General features: G+C 36.5%; 2 long non-coding RNA genes across 2 annotated transcripts in view; both read right to left on the bottom strand.

The window, feature by feature from the left end:
- Positions 1 to 611: 611 nt before the first annotated feature.
- Positions 612 to 1,629, bottom strand: LOC309513901. The gene is made up of 2 exons (XR_014211555.1): positions 1,347 to 1,629; positions 612 to 1,218 (listed from the first exon to the last, which is right to left on the bottom strand). It is a non-coding gene; the product is annotated as an uncharacterized lncRNA (long non-coding RNA).
- A 967-nt stretch (positions 1,630 to 2,596) lies between these two features.
- Positions 2,597 to 15,772, bottom strand: part of LOC309513887 — a 45,313-nt gene continuing 32,137 nt past the window's right edge. The window contains exon 3 of the long non-coding RNA XR_014211548.1: positions 2,597 to 7,467. This is a non-coding gene — a long non-coding RNA (uncharacterized lncRNA). The remainder of the gene's footprint in view (positions 7,468 to 15,772) is intronic.

Raw genomic sequence — 15,772 nt, 5'->3', positions numbered from 1 at the left:
TTTCATTATGGGTTCTTCAGATCAATGTTTTGCTTTCTTTAAATTTTTCTAAAGAACTAGAACTATTTTCGAAGTATTAAAATGTGAATGAATTCGATAAGTTGTGAAATGTCAACATTACGATCAACATTGGGTTTATACAACATAGGGTTATAGTAAACGTCTGTTCAAAGATGGGGTCAGTAAGTGTTTTATTTAAGGAAATTAATTGTATTATTTATTTTTTTTAATTACATTTTATTTATGGCTGCTGGAAATTCAACGTTGCCATAACTGGAATAAATTACATTTTTATTACATCTATTAAAATAGATTTTTTATTTTTTTATTTTTTTTATTGTAAGAAAAAAAATCACAATACATATTTTACAAAATATTATTTAATAAAAAAAATGCAGCCTTTGTGAGCATTAGAAACTTCTTTCAAAAACATGAAAAAAAAATATTTACCGCAAACTTTTGAACAGTAGTGAACAGCACTTACATCTATTCAAGATTTAAGTGTGTTTATGTATGTATATAAATATGTATGTATATAAATACATATGTATGTGAATACAAAAAATACAAAATGTATGTGTTATAAATATATATAAATAAATAAATAAATATTTATTTATTTTACTGCATGGTTACACCAATTGAGTATTAGAATTTTAAAATAACATTTTTCAAACACATACTGAAGTGTTATTTTATATATTTTAAACTAGACTTTTAGATTACTGGTCTCTGAAGGCCTCTTTCAGTCCATCAGCTTGCACTACATCTGCACACCTTCAGATCTTTACTTACAAACAAGATCTTTCACGTCCCTCTGACCTCACTGCTGTTTTCCTACAGCTTTACTTGTTTCTCTCCCTGTCCTTCACTTCCTTCTGCTTTACCTCGAGGAGCTCTGACATCTCTGACTGGGGTTAAAAGACTGAGTGACTCACACACACACACACACACACACACACACACACACACACACACACACACACACACACACACACACACACACACACACACACACACACACACACACACACACACACACACACACACACACACACACACACACACACACAAAGGGTTTTATCTGATCTTTATTAATTCATGGCTTTGACATTCCACAACATGTAAAATTTAGACATGCACCTTGTTCTTGCTCCAGTTGGTTTATTTGTAGTGTCCCGTGAGCATTAACAGTGACCTTAACTGTAACCTCTCGCTCTCATCACACACACACACACACACACACACACACACACACACACACACACACACACACACACACACACACACACACACACACACACACACACACACACACACACACACACACACACACACACACACACACACACACACACACACACACACACACACACACACACACAAACAGACAAACAGAACAACACACAGGGGAGAGTCAATACTCAGTTAACCGATAACTTCAAAACAACACTGGCATTCTACGAGAAGAGTCAGAGTGCATTATACTGATAATCATCTCATCTTAATACTCAATGCATTGTGAATGAACCGACAAATATGACAGAAGGAGATTATCCAAGACATAATTGTATTTAATGTAGATGACAGGGTTATTTTAACTCAAACTAAATCTAAAACCATTAAAAAAAAAACGCAACATTTTCCATTTTCATTTAGTTTAACTTGAACTATAACCAAATATAAGAATGATATTGTCATTATAAAAACAACAAAAACACAATTACTAAAACTTGAACTGAAATTAAAAAGAAAATTGAAAATAATTTTTTATAAACTATGGTTGTGTGTTGAATTTTTGTAAGGGATGTTCATGTCGTTTTCTGCTACAAGTACAGACATTTGTCATTTTTTTTTTAAATATTAACTTAGGCCTATATTCATAAACGGTTATGGAGCAGAAAATGACAACAGCTGGTATAAAGAGGAGGTTTACTGTAGTTTTCATCAGCACTAATCATTTCCGGCTGTAATGAGCGACTCCTTCAGAGACTTTTCCAATTACTGTTATTGGGAACTCATGGCCGTGACAAAAATTAGCATGCGATTCCAAAATGATCTCTCATTTGAAGAGGAGATGCAGATTATGAAATATTCAGGTTCAATTTTCCCCCGTCTGCCATCTGAAAGAGTCATAATTAGAGCAGGATTCACATTGTAATTCATTGTGTGGACAGAGCCTCCACGACACGCTCAATAATTCAGTGCGGGGCCGAGGGCCGAGGGTCCCGGGCCTCTTCCACTGGCTTCATGAGGGTCATTAGAAGGAACACTTGGATTCCTGACTGGCAGGTCGAACTCAAAGGGTTTTTTTTGTAATAAGTGTAAGTTTTTTTTTTTTTTTTTGCTCAAATTCGTTAATTCAGCTATTTTTTTCATTCCTCACCAGAGTCACCTTTGGTTTACTCCAGTGCTATTTTAGTATTATTTGTGTATTATTAAGATTAAGCAGCATTTGTTGATGCCACTGGGTGTGATACTTTGTATCTGATGCTTTGAAATTCATATTTTGAATTAGCTTTCATTTTTATAATTTCATTTCAAGTTTTAGTCAATTTTCATGTGTTTTTTTTTAAAGATTAAAAAAAAAAAAAAAAAAAAACTAGCTCTATTTTTAAGTTTTAGTACTTCAACTTAAACATTATTTCAGTTAGTTGCAAAGGCAATATTTCTACACTGTAAAAATATATATATGTTATTTTACTGTTTTATTTTTACAGATTTTTCCTGTATTTTTGAAATCCGAATTTTTTTGTGTCGAGTGTAAAATATGAAAAACATGTAACTGTGAATAAACAATTAAAAAAATAAAAAATAATTTTAACATAAAAATACTGTTCATAAGACATTGGCACATATGATAAATGTTGTTGAGATTTTACCGGAAGTTTTTCATATAAGATACATATTTTATTTCAATTAATGAAAATGATTAGTTTAAAGCAACAACAAAGATTCTTTTGTACCTTAAAATAATGTTTCCAAAATGGTTTGAGTGGTTCATCAAATCGTAATAGGGTGAACGGCACTTCTGCATTCGCTTTGCAACCCTCTATTGGCTGTAACCATAGACTGTAAAAAAATATGGACGTAGTGTCCGTGACGTCACCCGTAGGTTTCTGAAGACCGTTTTTGAAGCCTAAAGTGGGCGTAGCCGACCGTCGCCATCTTGGCAGTGCGTCACTCCCAGATAAACGAAAATGGGCGAAAAACCCTAACGTTATGGCTAACAGACAGCAGACAAATGGCTAATGATGACTAATGACCATAGCAGCGGGAATCCACCTGCCACTCAAAAGTGGGCACACCCTTAATTATGCAGAAATGTAAGGCTTAATATAACTTAAATGGATGAGTTATAAAAAAAAATCACCCCCCTCACAGTCGTCATGAAGGGCAAAATTAGCTGTATAGACCAAAGCCACTTTTTGCTCCAGGCTGTAAACGTGTTTTTTTCTGCTGTAAAGTTGGGCATTTTAACATGGGGGAGATGCAGATTTGACTCACTTTTGCAGCCAGCCTCAAGTGGCCAGTTGATGAATTGCCGTTTAATTCACTTCCGTGTTGGTTTCAAGAGAGAGACAGGGAGGTTGCCGCTTGGCTATAACCGCACTATGCAAATTTGCCAGATCGGGTAGCGGATCTGTAGTTCGAATGAGACATAAGAAACTACAAATTTGACTTGCTTTACGGCAAGTGTTACAATAGCAAAAAAAATAGCAAGCAATGTCATTTTGTTTTTCTTCGTTTCTGATGTCGCAATACATCATACTTTCATAAAATCATGCAACATACTCTACCTTGTCTGTGGACATTGTTATTTCCAAAGCCGGTGCTGGATAAACAAATAGCATGTGTGCAACGGTAGGCTAAATTATTTACGACAGCGGTAATGGACAATTCCGCTTCCAACCTGTAGGGGGACCGAAGAGGAAAAGTGCTTTGGTGTTGCTTTAAGTTGCAAAATATATATATATATATATTAGGGGCATAAAGATGAACATATTAAGGAATACTTGTCTATGAAGCTGCAAACAAAACTGCTAAATAAAGACCTGTGGAAATTTGATATTAATACCTCTATTTGAAATACTGTACGTTATGTATATAAATGACTGACTTTTGGTGATCTTAGTAGCTGTATGATGTCAGTTGTCCTCAAGTTCACACAGGAGTCCTAGCAGAAATCACATTAACTATGAACGTGATCCATAAACGATTAACAAACACAAAGCGACATCTTTTGACTTCATTTTGACAAAATATGCAAACTACAACATGTGCTGAGATTTCATCAGTTTCGAAACTTCTCCCACTCTGAGACCCTGAATATGACAGTCCAGACAAATGTCCTGATGTGTCCTCGAGGACTGTCTCATCACACTTTAAAAGCTCAACATCTGTCTGTTACGTGCACATAAAACACACCGAGTTTATTTTAATGAGACACTCATGAAATGTGATCTGCAAGGTAATATAACATGACAGTCTTAAAGGGCAACATGTCACAACTGATTCTGCAGCTTTATGGCCTCGCGTTAAAATTGAATAATGGGAAATTGAGTTTTCACAAAGTCTGAATTGTTTGCTTATCGCTTATCAGCTCGTAAAATACAGTAATAATTATCTGTGCACTGAAATCTACAACTGGATTACAAAAAGACTGTTTTATGTAGTTTGAGTAGACATAACTAAAAAATGAAAGAAAAATAACCATGAGACCCACATATACGCTAACGTTCAAAAGTTTGGGTGGGTAAGATTTTTAATTAAAGAAGTCTCTTCTGCTCATCAAGGCTGCGTTTAAAAATAAAATAAAAAAAACAGTAAGATTGTGAAATATTATAATCATTACTCCAGTCTTCAGTGTCACATGATCCTTCAGAAATCATGATGATTTGCTACTCAAGAAATATTTCTTATTATAATCACTGTTAAAAACAGTTGTGCTGCTTCATATTTTTATGGAAACGGCGATGCAGCTTTTTTTCAGGATTCTTTGATGAATAAAAAGTAATAATTTGAAACTTTTTTTTGCTTATTTTAATGCGTTCATGCTGAATAAACTTATATTAATTTCTTTATCCACTTGAATGGTTGTGCATGTACAATTTATATTCGTCAAAGCATTTTAGCGGAATCTTTTAGACAGATAAGTGCAAGTTTCCTGTAAAAACACAACAACAAAATGTATTATCACCTACAAACCTAAGGCTGACAGAGCAAAGAGACAAATCACAATATTTAAATCAGCTTGAATTATGAAGCGGGTCTAATTGGCAGGTGGACAGGCTTGTGTCTGTAATAATTCACATCGAGTGTCCAAATGTGACTGCAGGATTCAGTCAGACTCATTTTATGCAGGAGCGCAGACGTAATAAAACCCTCATATGCTTCATTCTCTCACTGTGACTGCATGATAAATCAAACTGGAGATATTTCAGCAGAATTTAGCCCAAGGAGAGGTAATTTAAATAATATCTCGCGCCGAGCTGCTTCCGAATAAAAATTATGTCTCAGGCAATATTTCATCCAATATGAAGCCGAGAAAATGATTTTCTTCCTAAATAACAAAAACGCAGTAATTCAAATAGGCAACCTTTCTATAAGCAAGGTTAATTACGTCCCTCGCTGGAAGAGGAGATCGCTAACATGCGGAAAACAGATGCTGCTAGCTTTCAAAACACGATGCGTTTCATTACTCTTGTCATTATTGAGTGGATCATTTCATGCTATGGAGTTAGGAGCATTACGTTAAGTATCCCAGATAATACTGTCACTTATCATGTTTGCCATTATTTTGGAAAGGTATCTGACACCATTCCTGACTAATAAAGGTTATGTAAGTCAGGAGGAGCTTGAGTCAGTGTCATGACGGCCACAGTTTATAGATGTGAGTATTACTGCCACTAATGGGACTTGATTATTAAACTGAATTATTAATCTGGAAGTTGCCTGTTGGTGGGGAGAAAGCAAAATGACTCTCGACATGAGTTTATAATTGTGTGTAAATTGGTAAAAGTTGTTAACCTGCCGATCTACTTTAGCTGTGGGTTAAGATGACGGACCACTGCGGCCTTTTTATGCCCTTCTCTCACTAACTTCCATCTGTCTCGTTCACTCGGAAGTGTCATTGCTTATGTTGCACGAGTGGCCACTACTGTTGGAACCCTCGAAATGTGTTTAAATGGAAACTCCCTTGATCACTTTTGGGTAAATTAAGTGTGAGCACCGAGATGCTGTTGTGACGTCACAATCGTGTTGCATTGTGGTCTATGGATCTGCCTGAAGTGTACATACAGTATGAGTAGACTCGCTCCCTCAGTCAAAGTCGAGGGTCTGTTCAAATAAACTTATCTCGTCCACTTGACAAAGTTAAACACCTCAAAATGGCAGTAGGAAGTTCACAAGTGTTTGCCTAAAAATTTAATTAAAGGGATAGTTCACCCACCCAAAAACAAATCTGTCATTATTTACTCATCCTCATGTTGTTTCAAACCTGTAAGACTTTCGTTCATCTTCGGAACACAAATTAAGATTTTTTAATGAAATCTGAGAGATTTCTGTCCCTCCATTGCCATACGCAACTACCACTTTCAAGACCCAGAAAGGTAGTAAAGACATCGTTAAAGTAATCCAGTGACTCCCGTGGTTTAACCTCAATTTAATGAAGCAAAGTGTGCTTTGTTTGCGCAAAAACACATAATTTACCACTTTATTTTCTAAATATTAATCTGCAATGCGTTCACAAGAGCACCAACAAAGCACTCTCGTCGCTTCTTAACTTCTTCTTAACCGCCATTGATGGAATTTTCCATGTTAAACCGTAGGGAAGCTATTATTCATCTTCTCAAAACACAGGCGAAGAAGCAGAAACAAGTGATAGAAGCATTGCTTGTGCCCACTGTGGTCTTTAAAAAAAAAAAGAAAAGAAAAAAGCAATTTTCTCAGCTTTTTGTAATTTTTTTTACTTTTTAATGAACCTTACCCACATTCATATTGATTAAAAAAAAGGATGCAAGAAGCTAGAATAAAATGTTTAAAAGCAGAGGCTCTGCTATTTCTTTTGATATATTCAGATATTCATACAACAAAATATTCTGGGGCCACAACATTTTTTGTAAAAAAAAGTTGCCCTGGCTGGGAGAGTTCAAACTGAGGTTAAACCTCGGGAGTCACAGTTGTGTAGACTGTCAACGGAGGGACAGAAAGCTCAGATTTCATCAGAAAGATCTTCATTTGTGTGAGGGTGAGTAATAAAGGACAGGATTTTCGGATGAACTTTCCCTTTAAACACAAAAGACTCAATTGTTAGTTTTTTTTTTTTTTTTGCCCATTATGTGAAAGGGTTAAAAAAGGACCATATTATCTTACCATTCATATCATATTTGATCTGTAGCTGTCATTCAGTTGATGAGTTGAACCTTGAGAAGATCAATTCCTGTCAATCATCACTGAGCGAAGAACCTGAAGATAGAAAGAAAAGGAGAAGGACAGACAGAGAGAGAGAGAGATGGAGAGGTGGAGGTTCATTAGTGTTTCATCTGTTTTTAATTGGCCGTGTGTGTTTTCAGGAAGGTGACGTGATCTCTCCGGTGTGTCAGGGTCCGCCGTGCCCTGGAGAGGGTCTGAGGGTCCGGGACGGGACGGGTGTCATGGCAGATGAAGCCCTGTGTGGAAGTGCAGGTGTGAGACTCATGCTTTGATGGAGACCTCACACACTCCAGCTCCTCACACACTGAATACAGAACAGCCTGATCTCTACACAGTGACTGACACACACACACGTTTCACTGGATGTGTTCAGTCAGTGTGATATACAGCTTACTACATGCTACTCGTTAGTTAGTTAGTTAGTGTCCTTGATGCTGGTCAATACAGCATTCCAGGTTTTCTAAAATATGCAATCAGTATCAAATACACCGTAGTAAATATATATTCTAGCAAATCTGGTTCCCTGTAGTCTTATTTTTAACAAGTGAAGATACTTTCATTTGATCTTATTATTTTTTATTTTAAACACAATGGAATAGATTAGATTAAGATTAAAAGATATATTATACTCTCTCTCTCTCTCTCTCTCTCTCTCTCTCTCTCTCTCTATATATATATATATATATATATATATATATATATATATAGTGATATACTGTGTATGTATATATGTATGTAAACATATAGAAGTGTGAACACAACTGTTCAAGATTTTTTTTGTGAAAGACGTCTCTTCTGCTCAACGCGGCTGCATTTATTTGAACAAAAATACAGTAAAAACAGTAATGTTGTGAAATATTATTACAATTTAAAATAACTGCTTTGTTTTAACGTATTTTGAAACGTAATTTATTCCTGTGATCAAAGCTGAATTTTCAGCATCATTACTCCAGTCTTCAGTGTCAAATGATCCTTCAGAAATCATTCTAATATGATGATTTGCTGCTCAAGAAACATTTCTGATTATTATCAATGTTGTGCTGCTATTTTCATGGAAACCATGATACATTTCAGGATAAAATGTCAAGATTTTTTTGATGCAAACAGATCAAAACAAAAGCATAGAAATAGATTTTAACATTGTAAATGTCTCCTTGCTGAATAAAAGTATTATTATTCTTTTTACTATGTTAGTAGGCATTGTGTATATATATATATATATAATTTTTAATTTTTTTGTATTATTATTTTATTTTTAAATACTATGCAAAGTTGTATGCAGCATGCAAAGATTAATATTTCAAACAGCAGAAGTCTACACGTGTATTGTCAGAGAATTTCATGCATCTGTTATACATTCAGAAAACCACTTACTGATAAACTATCTACTATATTTTTCTGCTGTTGATTTGTTTGAACACAGCATGTGAATTTCCAGTTTGGTTTGCATGATATAACAGGATGACCTACTACATTGTGCCAAATATGCTGTACACATACACCCACATTGCAAATGCCACAATGCAATGCACACTACTTGACCTTATAATTTCAGTATGTTCTGCTGTATACTACATATTTCGGCAAATATACAGTGTGCATGCTTGCAGAAAATGCCACACACTATGCATCCCAGTTCAGGTAGTACTAGTATGGCAATACCAGACATAACCCATCCATTCATTCTCATTTGTCCTTGTTTTTCAGTTTTCTTCAGGTTTGTCTCTAGGCTTTTGTGTGGATATTCCGACAGGCCCTAAAAGAGATGTGCTATGGCGCTCCGGCCAGCCTGCCGGACTCATAAAAGAGCTTCTCTTTGCTGTTTCCTCTCGGCCTGCGAGCTTCCTCGCCGCCCAATTTGCAAGAGATGATTCACAAAACTTTAAAGTGTTTGGCTTGTCAGATTTCTACCCAGCGAGCAAAAAGAGGCTTTTATGGGCCTAATTAATGTCTGTGCGCTCCGTGTACAAGATTTATATCTGAGAAAAGCACGCCACGCTCGCGATATAGTGTTAGTTTGTAAAAACACGAGCAGAAACACACGCAGAAGTGCTTTGGGTCCAGGGCAGGTGAGATGAAAGAGATGTCTGTGTGGCGTGTTTTATCAGCGCATGAGAAAGATGGGGAGGATTTGTCTCTGTTAAAGGGATACACTGCTCCTTTATTAAAGCCATTTATCACCCTTTGAATATTCTCCTTTAATGGGCTCTTGCCCCTAATTACCCAACTTTGTCAACAAAGAGCAGAGCGTCTCCTGTCCTCCTCACATACATGTCTTTCATTCCCACAGGCTCTCGGTATCAATAAGCAGTGTTTGTCATGCTGTTGTTAAGATTAATTCAGACGCTGTCTGGAGGCTCTGGACTATTTGTGTATGTAGGGAACGCTGGGTGTCTCAGCACAAATTTGGTTGTATTTCATTTCAGATGAAGGAATCTCAGATTAGATTTTGTATAAATGCTCTCATCTAGGGCCGGGGTGATATTTTGAATATTCACGGTAGTTTGCAAGGATTTTATACAAAGTTTGCAATGGTTTTTTATTTGGCCGTTCAATTTCCTAGAGGCCGTGTGGTTAGACTGGTTTCACAAGACAAGGTTTTAATAGCGCCACTGATTTAAACGCAACATGAAATTAAAATGGACCCTGTTTAATTATTTATTTTTTAATGCACGTTATTATTTTTAGTTATCTTAATGTGCATGATTCCTCTACCCAAGTGATAAAGGAAAACAAATGATTGTCTTCATAAGCTTTTATTAAAATGCAGCTTTATGTTTGATGTCACTAAGTCTCTTGTTTGTCCTTTCCTGCATCCGCCTGGCTCCGTTCTAATATGTAACGCTTACTTTTTAACGACAATATATAGTCTCGACAATATCTAGATAAAGCAATATCTAGCTTTTTTTCTTACTGAATACCCAGACAGTGTCGGCCCACATCTGGTACGCATGGAATCCACATGCCCCAGATGTGGGCCGGATCTGGGCCGACACTGTTGCTGTCTGGGAATCCCGTTTCTCCAATTATGCAAGAAAAATGGGTTTCAAACTGTGCTTCACATCGACTTCAAAAGCAAACAAAACATTACAAGTTGAAAGTTTGATTCACTTCCGAGAATCAGCTCGTAAGAATGAGTTAAGATTCAACTGTTTGTTTGTGGCAACAAATTATATGAAGATTTCTATGAATTAATGAATAAATAAACAAATAAATATTATTTGTGATAATATTCCAATAATGTTGTTTAGAGAAAAACCATGCCTTGATTTAAAAAAAAAAATTTTTTTTACTTGATTTCTAAGGTTTTAGTCCTTACATTAAACATGTTGATTCTAATCGGCAACAATGGCAATGGAAAATATCAATATCAACATATTGGATATTGCAAAAAGAATAATTATCAACAACATTTTAGCTTCATTCATCTCCCATATTCTCAGCTTGTGGATCGAATAAAGGCTTTTTAAGGTGAAACTCGCTCTAAACTGTAAGTGTGGGCCAGGGGTGTGTGTGTGTGTGTGTGTGTGTGTGTGTGTGTGTGTGTGTGTGTGTGTATGGTTTGACCTACATTATGAGTACCCAAAGTCCTTATTTTGTGGTGTGTGTTCAGGTTTCAGGCCACGCCCCTATACATGAGGACTTGCTAATGTACTTGTGTGTGTGTGTGTGTGTGTCCGCTATCTGAAGAGTTTCCGGGTCCCTCCCTCACAAGCGTCCCGTGTCAGACGTTATTGTGTTTGCAGTGTAATTAGCCACTTAACAAGCTGACCTGAATGAAGCCTGAGCAATGAAGAGTTTCCAATGAGCTGAATGAGACGCGTCAAAGCTTTTGTTTGCCTATTAGACGACACAAAAGGTTCAATACAGCAAGGTTCAGAGATAAAGAAAAGATATTGAGCAACATTTATTCTATCAGACATAAAAATCACAAATGGCATATCTTTGAAATGTCAATTATTTATTCTACATAGCAATGTGAGAGCAATTGGAGACTTCAGGGCCCGTATTCATAAAGAATCTTAATGCAAAGAGTAGCTCCTAGTGACAAAATTCTAAGAAAATTCTTAGAAATGTGGGCGTTTACTCTTACAATTAAAGAAAAAATCCTAGTAAAGAAAAAGTAATTCAGAAAGCATCTTAACCCTTAAAAGAGGTCTTAAGGTCAAATTTGTTAGGAGCACGGACAAGGACTTTTAAGAGGCTTAAGAGTTTCTTTAGCAGAGGAGAACATGGCAGAAAGACGAAGAATGAGAAGAAATGTGTTGCAGACAATGTATAACAGTGAGTTAATAAGACGCTATAGATTAGATCGTGCAGGGATCATGTTTGTGACAGATAATATTAGAGACACGCTAATATCTCCGATACAGCACAGAAATGCCATAGCGCCAGAAATGAAAGTAATCACTACATTACGATATTTGGCAACTGGGAAAATTCCATGATTGATACATTAAAACCAACATTCAAACCACTTAAATAGACATGCCAGCAATCAGTGTAATTGGAAAGAGTGGAACAATTTTTATCATTCTAAGCCAAGCAAATACCTTATAGGAAATTAACAGCATGGTAAATGCATATATAATGTGTGTGTGTGTGTGTGTGTGTGTGTGTGTGTGTGTGTGTGTGTGTGTGTGTGTGTGTGTGTGTGTGTGTGTGTGTGTGTGTGTGTGTGTGTGTGTGTGTGTGTGTGTGTGTGTGTGTGAGTGTGTGAGTGTGTGAGAACGGTCAAATAGGAAAAATTACGCATGTAATTTCAAAGTGAAGGCTTAGAATAGACCATAAACTTAAAATCACATTTTTTTTTTTTCTTGGACAACCAACCAATCACAGTCTTCAAAAGTTTGTGTCATACATAGCAACGGGGTCAACCCCGCCTCCTTACTAAGATGAAAGTTTTTGTCTTTTCCTTACTCAGAGTTGCTCTCAGATCGGTCCCGAATCGCTTTTAAGCTAAGACTCCTACGTAAAAGTTTTTAAGCTAAATAAAGAGTTTTCTTAGAGGATTCTTAGAATCTTTATGAATACGGGCCCAGGTCTTTAGCTTTTAAGCTTTGCGTTTGCGACATAACTATCGTAATTTGGAAGAAATGGAAACCAGTGACGTTATACTTGGAGCGGATCATGACTCAAATGGCAACCCCAGACAGCAACATAATGTCGGCCCAGATTCGGCCCACATCTGGTACGCGTGGAATCCCCAGATGTGGCCCGGATCTAGGCCGACACTATTTTGCTCTCTGGGACACTATCAACGGCGAAATGAATCTGCAGCAGTCAGGTGGTACAGGTCAGAGCTATCTAAGTTTTTTATGTTCATTATTATGTGTGATTTGAAGTAGGCATGGTTTTGCAGACGCTCTGAGACTCTCTTTGGGAGGGCGGGATCTTATGCTTTCAAAGCTAGTCTCTCCAAAAATCGCATACCTACCTTTAAATTCGGCAAAACTGAAGTTGCGAAAGTCTTTTCTTCCCTATTGTGACGCATATGCATATCCAAGTAAAATGGCTAATGGGAACAAGAAAAAATGTAGGGCGGGACTTGATTTAGTCCAATAGGAAATTGATTGGATGGTTGTGGCTTGCTATTGGTCGAACTCATGTGAGTGACAGGTTGCCCCGCCCTCGCGCCAGTAAACATGTCATCAGCAAGAGAAGCATCAGAGATCTTATTTTGATTTGAGGTCACGAGGTCACATGAATTTAAAAGAAAATAATGATGTGCATGCACAGATAATTCATTTATAATAAACACTGCAATATTCCCTAAAAAAAATGGTCAGTTTTGATTTCATGCTGGCTTAAAATCTCCTGAGCAACATCTGATCAAAACAATGTTCCTTCCTCTGGGATTAGAATCTAAAGTATAATGACATCTACGTGTCCAACAAACCTGTCAAAACCTCAAGAAACAGGCTCTGATCTGACGCAAAAGCATAAAAGCAGCCTGTGCGTTCACTTGCTAACAAGTCTGAGCGCTAAACCAACAGTCATCGTGTGCCATAACTGTGGATCCTCAAACTGAGTGTGAACAGGCGATCTGAGAGCCGTAAAGATCAACCCCTGTGGATGACTACAGCGCTGTGCTGTTGTCTTTATTTACCCACAGCTAAATTTCAAACACACACACACACACACACCCTGATATGAGATCATTAAGCGCTCTGAATAACGGCTAGGCGTTTCTTTCATTTTGAGACTTTGGTGTAACATAAGTGTCTGGAAAGGTTCCCTGGTGTGTAATGTGGAAGTTGTGTGTGTGTGTGTGTGTGTTTCTCTTCTCGAGTACAGTTATTAACTCCTGTTTAAAGGGAAAACACAACACTGCTCCACTACTACTGTCCAGCGGCTGAGCTCAACCCTGATTGGTTAACAAGGCCACAGTCAAACCGAATGAATCGAATACATTGATCAGAAATACATTTTATGCTTCCATGAGCAATATTGAGATTTTAAGGATCAAAGAGCTTGTTAACCCAGTGGTTAAACCGTGCTGGATCTACATGAAGACCTGTACGGTTTGAAACATGTCAATACTGTCACCAAAGCTGCTAATGAACTTTGCACATCCGATCTAGTGTGTGTGTGTGTGTGTTTACACTGGGGTAACACTTCAGATCAGAAATGCCTGAATTAGATAAAAAAAATGAATCATACACATCAGCCATTGCTTGACTTAATGTAGGTGCAATAGCAGATGATGTCCAATAGAGGCCAGTCTCTCTGTATTAGTGCATACAGTACATACAGTGCATTGAATATACAGTATCATTAAATATACAGATCAATACACAACATTTCAAAATAATAATAATACTTTTATTTAATAAGAAATATTTATTGAGCAGCAAATCATCATATCAGAATGATTTCTGAAGGATCATGTGACACTGAAGAAAATCCAGCTTTGATCACAGGAATAAATTGCATTTTGCAATATATTCAATAAGAAAACAGTTGTTTTAAATTGTAATAATATTTCACAATGAACTGTTCTTAATGTATTTTTGATTAAACAAATGCAGCCTTGGTGAGCATTAGAGACTTTACCATTCTGTAAGATTTCTTTAAAAATGTTTTAGTGTATATGTTATTATTTAATCAATATCTTCAATATTATATATTAAATGTATTTATTGGATTTATATTGATTTACTGTATTTATATAATCATATTATATATAATATTTATAGATTAAGGTACATTTTTTGTGATTATTCTCATTTGACTCAATGATTAAATTATTCAGTGAATAAAAACACAAGCAATATTCTGTTTTAAAGCACATCTAACATTTGTTTTGCATGAACACAACCAAATTAATTCAATGAGGTGTTATAAAACCTAAATGGGTTGAAAAAAATTTTTTTTTTTCATTTCAAATATTAGATGCAAGATGTTTCAATTTGACAGTAAAACATTAAACGCCTTTGAAATCCTTAAATATTATGAAGCACAAAGTAAATCTCCTCATTATCTCCCAAGCCTGTGTGAGTGTGTTGATGAATAGCACACATTGCTTTTCACTTAATAGCTGTTGGATGTGATTTTCAGTATTGGCAGTAGGTGGCAGGATCCATACATTGATTTAATGTGGTCATCTCATGAGGGCTGAGCTGAAGGGGTGATGCCATTCAGACCAGAACCTCCACATGAAAACAAATGCATACCTTATTAAGTGTACAACCTCTCACCAGAACCAATATATTTTAAAGCGCATAGCTCCAAATCTAAATTCTGATTGGATGAGGCCAAAAGTGTGTGAGTTTCATTTAAAGCATGTTGAGTCAGGCTCAATTAAGCAGTGAGTAATTAGCAGGGAACTCACCGGGAGGCTGTGAGGGCCATTAAGGGCCCCTGGTTAGAGCCATAGTGTCTGAATCTCTCTCTCTCTGACTGACACACTTCTGCTTTATCGGCCAATGTGAAATGCATACATTTTCTTGAATGTGAGTGTGTCTATATGCTTAATCACATTTCTTTAGTCTTTAGAGTTTTGGGCTGTTTTGCTCTGACAGTCTTTCAGCTCAATAATGCAAAGCGCCATTTGCATAACAATACCACCATGAGCCATAATCAGGGCTGGGAGAAGCTTTGGCTTCATATATGGCCAATGGGTCCATCCAGAATCAAAGACACTGCAGCTCCTGTTAGATGCACATTAATACTAAAACGCCTCGATGGGATATGAAACAGAATCAAAATGCAAAGAGTTGAGTCCTGCAAGGCATTGTGGTTAATTCTTTAGGATACATCATAGTCAATAACATCATTTTATGCGGATACTGGCATGAAACACATGTTTTTTTGTTTACATTAAAAAGTATAACCA

The sequence above is a fragment of the Leuciscus leuciscus genome, assembly GCF_965113295.1.
Source record: "Leuciscus leuciscus genome assembly, chromosome: 14".
Classification (NCBI taxonomy): domain Eukaryota; kingdom Metazoa; phylum Chordata; class Actinopteri; order Cypriniformes; family Leuciscidae; genus Leuciscus; species Leuciscus leuciscus.
Note: the sequence above shows the minus strand (reverse complement) of the source record. Positions and strands in the feature narration are given on the sequence as shown.